Consider the following 7,172-nt stretch of genomic DNA (forward strand, 5'->3'; position numbering starts at 1 on the left):
GGACTTTGAAATATTTCGGAGCGCACCTAAAGTTCGTTATTTTGGCTAAACGGAGCGAAAATCTGCATTTATACCATCACGGACGTTAGTTCAATAGCGTTTAACGATCGATCCACGGTACAGAATGCAAAAATATGATTGTTAAAATTTTCGACTAATCGGTTCTAAGAGGCGAAGCAATACGCCGCTGGGACTTTGAAATATTTCGGAGCGCACCTAAAGTTCGTTATTTTGGCTAAACGGAGCGAAAATCTGCATTTATACCATCACGGACGTTAGTTTAATAGCGTTTAACGATGGATCCACGGTACAGAATGCAAAAATATGATTGTTAAAATTTTCGACTAATCGGTTCTAAGAGGCGAAGCAATACGCCGCTGGGACTTTGAAATATTTCGGAGCGCACCTAAAGTTCGTTATTTTGGCTAAACGGAGCGAAAATCTGCATTTATACCATCACGGACGTTAGTTCAATAGCGTTTAACGATCGATCCACGGTACAGAATGCAAAAATATGATTGTTAAAATTTTCGACTAATCGGTTCTAAGAGGCGAAGCAATACGCCGCTGGGACTTTGAAATATTTCGGAGCGCACCTAAAGTTCGTTATTTTGGCTAAACGGAGCGAAAATCTGCATTTATACCATCACGGACGTTAGTTCAATAGCGTTTAACGATCGATCCACGGTACAGAATGCAAAAATATGATTGTTAAAATTTTCGACTAATCGGTTCTAAGAGGCGAAGCAATACGCCGCTGGGACTTTGAAATATTTCGGAGCGCACCTAAAGTTCGTTATTTTGGCTAAACGGAGCGAAAATCTGCATTTATACCATCACGGACGTTAGTTCAATAGCGTTTAACGATCGATCCACGGTACAGAATGCAAAAATATGATTGTTAAAATTTTCGACTAATCGGTTCTAAGAGGCGAAGCAATACGCCGCTGGGACTTTGAAATATTTCGGAGCGCACCTAAAGTTCGTTATTTTGGCTAAACGGAGCGAAAATCTGCATTTATACCATCACGGACGTTAGTTTAATAGCGTTTAACGATGGATCCACGGTACAGAATGCAAAAATATGATTGTTAAAATTTTCGACTAATCGGTTCTAAGAGGCGAAGCAATACGCCGCTGGGACTTTGAAATATTTCGGAGCGCACCTAAAGTTCGTTATTTTGGCTAAACGGAGCGAAAATCTGCATTTATACCATCACGGACGTTAGTTCAATAGCGTTTAACGATCGATCCACGGTACAGAATGCAAAAATATGATTGTTAAAATTTTCGACTAATCGGTTCTAAGAGGCGAAGCAATACGCCGCTGGGACTTTGAAATATTTCGGAGCGCACCTAAAGTTCGTTATTTTGGCTAAACGGAGCGAAAATCTGCATTTATACCATCACGGACGTTAGTTCAATAGCGTTTAACGATCGATCCACGGTACAGAATGCAAAAATATGATTGTTAAAATTTTCGACTAATCGGTTCTAAGAGGCGAAGCAATACGCCGCTGGGACTTTGAAATATTTCGGAGCGCACCTAAAGTTCGTTATTTTGGCTAAACGGAGCGAAAATCTGCATTTATACCATCACGGACGTTAGTTCAATAGCGTTTAACGATCGATCCACGGTACAGAATGCAAAAATATGATTGTTAAAATTTTCGACTAATCGGTTCTAAGAGGCGAAGCAATACGCCGCTGGGACTTTGAAATATTTCGGAGCGCACCTAAAGTTCGTTATTTTGGCTAAACGGAGCGAAAATCTGCATTTATACCATCACGGACGTTAGTTTAATAGCGTTTAACGATGGATCCACGGTACAGAATGCAAAAATATGATTGTTAAAATTTTCGACTAATCGGTTCTAAGAGGCGAAGCAATACGCCGCTGGGACTTTGAAATATTTCGGAGCGCACCTAAAGTTCGTTATTTTGGCTAAACGGAGCGAAAATCTGCATTTATACCATCACGGACGTTAGTTCAATAGCGTTTAACGATCGATCCACGGTACAGAATGCAAAAATATGATTGTTAAAATTTTCGACTAATCGGTTCTAAGAGGCGAAGCAATACGCCGCTGGGACTTTGAAATATTTCGGAGCGCACCTAAAGTTCGTTATTTTGGCTAAACGGAGCGAAAATCTGCATTTATACCATCACGGACGTTAGTTTAATAGCGTTTAACGATGGATCCACGGTACAGAATGCAAAAATATGATTGTTAAAATGTTCGACTAATCGGTTCTAAGGGGCGAAGCAATACGCCGCTGGGACTTTGAAATATTTCGGAGCGCACCTAAAGTTCGTTATTTTGGCTAAACGGAGCGAAAATCTGCATTTATACCATCACGGACGTTAGTTCAATAGCGTTTAACGATCGATCCACGGTACAGAATGCAAAAATATGATTGTTAAAATTTTCGACTAATCGGTTCTAAGAGGCGAAGCAATACGCCGCTGGGACTTTGAAATATTTCGGAGCGCACCTAAAGTTCGTTATTTTGGCTAAACGGAGCGAAAATCTGCATTTATACCATCACGGACGTTAGTTCAATAGCGTTTAACGATCGATCCACGGTACAGAATGCAAAAATATGATTGTTAAAATTTTCGACTAATCGGTTCTAAGAGGCGAAGCAATACGCCGCTGGGACTTTGAAATATTTCGGAGCGCACCTAAAGTTCGTTATTTTGGCTAAACGGAGCGAAAATCTGCATTTATACCATCACGGACGTTAGTTCAATAGCGTTTAACGATCGATCCACGGTACAGAATGCAAAAATATGATTGTTAAAATTTTCGACTAATCGGTTCTAAGAGGCGAAGCAATACGCCGCTGGGACTTTGAAATATTTCGGAGCGCACCTAAAGTTCGTTATTTTGGCTAAACGGAGCGAAAATCTGCATTTATACCATCACGGACGTTAGTTCAATAGCGTTTAACGATCGATCCACGGTACAGAATGCAAAAATATGATTGTTAAAATTTTCGACTAATCGGTTCTAAGAGGCGAAGCAATACGCCGCTGGGACTTTGAAATATTTCGGAGCGCACCTAAAGTTCGTTATTTTGGCTAAACGGAGCGAAAATCTGCATTTATACCTTCACGGACGTTAGTTTAATAGCGTTTAACGATGGATCCACGGTACAGAATGCAAAAATATGATTGTTAAAATTTTCGACTAATCGGTTCTAAGAGGCGAAGCAATACGCCGCTGGGACTTTGAAATATTTCGGAGCGCACCTAAAGTTCGTTATTTTGGCTAAACGGAGCGAAAATCTGCATTTATACCATCACGGACGTTAGTTTAATAGCGTTTAACGATCGATCCACGGTACAGAATGCAAAAATATGATTGTTAAAATTTTCGACTAATCGGTTCTAAGAGGCGAAGCAATACGCCGCTGGGACTTTGAAATATTTCGGAGCGCACCTAAAGTTCGTTATTTTGGCTAAACGGAGCGAAAATCTGCATTTATACCATCACGGACGTTAGTTCAATAGCGTTTAACGATCGATCCACGGTACAGAATGCAAAAATATGATTGTTAAAATTTTCGACTAATCGGTTCTAAGAGGCGAAGCAATACGCCGCTGGGACTTTGAAATATTTCGGAGCGCACCTAAAGTTCGTTATTTTGGCTAAACGGAGCGAAAATCTGCATTTATACCATCACGGACGTTAGTTTAATAGCGTTTAACGATGGATCCACGGTACAGAATGCAAAAATATGATTGTTAAAATTTTCGACTAATCGGTTCTAAGAGGCGAAGCAATACGCCGCTGGGACTTTGAAATATTTCGGAGCGCACCTAAAGTTCGTTATTTTGGCTAAACGGAGCGAAAATCTGCATTTATACCATCACGGACGTTAGTTCAATAGCGTTTAACGATCGATCCACGGTACAGAATGCAAAAATATGATTGTTAAAATTTTCGACTAATCGGTTCTAAGAGGCGAAGCAATACGCCGCTGGGACTTTGAAATATTTCGGAGCGCACCTAAAGTTCGTTATTTTGGCTAAACGGAGCGAAAATCTGCATTTATACCATCACGGACGTTAGTTCAATAGCGTTTAACGATCGATCCACGGTACAGAATGCAAAAATATGATTGTTAAAATTTTCGACTAATCGGTTCTAAGAGGCGAAGCAATACGCCGCTGGGACTTTGAAATATTTCGGAGCGCACCTAAAGTTCGTTATTTTGGCTAAACGGAGCGAAAATCTGCATTTATACCATCACGGACGTTAGTTTAATAGCGTTTAACGATGGATCCACGGTACAGAATGCAAAAATATGATTGTTAAAATTTTCGACTAATCGGTTCTAAGAGGCGAAGCAATACGCCGCTGGGACTTTGAAATATTTCGGAGCGCACCTAAAGTTCGTTATTTTGGCTAAACGGAGCGAAAATCTGCATTTATACCATCACGGACGTTAGTTCAATAGCGTTTAACGATCGATCCACGGTACAGAATGCAAAAATATGATTGTTAAAATTTTCGACTAATCGGTTCTAAGAGGCGAAGCAATACGCCGCTGGGACTTTGAAATATTTCGGAGCGCACCTAAAGTTCGTTATTTTGGCTAAACGGAGCGAAAATCTGCATTTATACCATCACGGACGTTAGTTCAATAGCGTTTAACGATCGATCCACGGTACAGAATGCAAAAATATGATTGTTAAAATTTTCGACTAATCGGTTCTAAGAGGCGAAGCAATACGCCGCTGGGACTTTGAAATATTTCGGAGCGCACCTAAAGTTCGTTATTTTGGCTAAACGGAGCGAAAATCTGCATTTATACCATCACGGACGTTAGTTTAATAGCGTTTAACGATGGATCCACGGTACAGAATGCAAAAATATGATTGTTAAAATTTTCGACTAATCGGTTCTAAGAGGCGAAGCAATACGCCGCTGGGACTTTGAAATATTTCGGAGCGCACCTAAAGTTCGTTATTTTGGCTAAACGGAGCGAAAATCTGCATTTATACCATCACGGACGTTAGTTTAATAGCGTTTAACGATGGATCCACGGTACAGAATGCAAAAATATGATTGTTAAAATTTTCGACTAATCGGTTCTAAGAGGCGAAGCAATACGCCGCTGGGACTTTGAAATATTTCGGAGCGCACCTAAAGTTCGTTATTTTGGCTAAACGGAGCGAAAATCTGCATTTATACCATCACGGACGTTAGTTCAATAGCGTTTAACGATCGATCCACGGTACAGAATGCAAAAATATGATTGTTAAAATTTTCGACTAATCGGTTCTAAGAGGCGAAGCAACACGCCGCTGGGACTTTGAAATATTTCGGAGCGCACCTAAAGTTCGTTATTTTGGCTAAACGGAGCGAAAATCTGCATTTATACCATCACGGACGTTAGTTCAATAGCGTTTAACGATCGATCCACGGTACAGAATGCAAAAATATGATTGTTAAAATTTTCGACTAATCGGTTCTAAGAGGCGAAGCAATACGCCGCTGGGACTTTGAAATATTTCGGAGCGCACCTAAAGTTCGTTATTTTGGCTAAACGGAGCGAAAATCTGCATTTATACCATCACGGACGTTAGTTCAATAGCGTTTAACGATCGATCCACGGTACAGAATGCAAAAATATGATTGTTAAAATTTTCGACTAATCGGTTCTAAGAGGCGAAGCAATACGCCGCTGGGACTTTGAAATATTTCGGAGCGCACCTAAAGTTCGTTATTTTGGCTAAACGGAGCGAAAATCTGCATTTATACCATCACGGACGTTAGTTTAATAGCGTTTAACGATGGATCCACGGTACAGAATGCAAAAATATGATTGTTAAAATTTTCGACTAATCGGTTCTAAGAGGCGAAGCAATACGCCGCTGGGACTTTGAAATATTTCGGAGCGCACCTAAAGTTCGTTATTTTGGCTAAACGGAGCGAAAATCTGCATTTATACCATCACGGACGTTAGTTCAATAGCGTTTAACGATCGATCCACGGTACAGAATGCAAAAATATGATTGTTAAAATTTTCGACTAATCGGTTCTAAGAGGCGAAGCAATACGCCGCTGGGACTTTGAAATATTTCGGAGCGCACCTAAAGTTCGTTATTTTGGCTAAACGGAGCGAAAATCTGCATTTATACCATCACGGACGTTAGTTCAATAGCGTTTAACGATCGATCCACGGTACAGAATGCAAAAATATGATTGTTAAAATTTTCGACTTATCGGTTCTGGATCACTGAAAAATCAAAAAAAATTATTAATTTTGATTAATTAAATTACATATGTAGTTTTATATTGTTATAGTCTCGTATTTGTTAATGTTTTGTCGTAAGAAAATGCAAAAATATCGTTTTAATGTTTTCGTCTCATCGGTTCTGGATCGCTGAAAAATCAAAGAAAAATATTAATTTTGATTAATTAAATTACAAATGGAGTTTTATATTGCTATAGTCGCTTATTTGTTAATGTTTTACCGTAAGAAAATGCAAAAATATCGTTTTAATATTTTCATCTCATCGGTTCTGGGCGGTTTTAAAATTTTTTAAAATATTAATTAAACCCATGATTTACATGAGAATGTGAATTTATTATGTCCTGCATGTTAATTTATTAATTTTCATGTATAGAACGTTATAAAATGAAAGGATATGTTCGACGATATTTTCAGTCTAAGTTTTACCGTGCCGGCGGGATGGTACGCTCTCACGGCGGTTTGCACAGGCATACGCCTGGGCGTAAGCCCATGCGTCGCCGACCTAGCGGCCGGCCGTTCGGTATTTATAGGAAGGCACTTTCGGTTCGCTCGGACCGGTCGGGAGTAGCGTCGAGCGTGTGGCTCTTTTATGACTTCGGTTGAAAAGCAGTCTACCGCTCCTCGAGAATATACTTTCTCGACTATTCTCGTTCCGGTTTTCCGTTGCGGATTATTATTAATCTCCACACAGCATTACCACGGGTCGGTGTCTAAGACCGAATGGCCCATATGTGGTGAGCCTTGTAATATAAGGCTGGTGACCTGTATGCACTTATAAATGTTGCATACTTGTACAAACTGAGCATCAACTGTCTGTAACCAAAATTTGTTAAAACTGAAAAAGTTATAAGATTGTATAAAATTTTTGAACCAAGAAAGTAGTGTTAGACGAAAATTCGTTC

This window comes from Osmia lignaria, unplaced genomic scaffold (genome assembly GCF_051020975.1).
Source record: "Osmia lignaria lignaria isolate PbOS001 unplaced genomic scaffold, iyOsmLign1 scaffold0067, whole genome shotgun sequence".
In the NCBI taxonomy this organism is placed as follows: domain Eukaryota; kingdom Metazoa; phylum Arthropoda; class Insecta; order Hymenoptera; family Megachilidae; genus Osmia; species Osmia lignaria.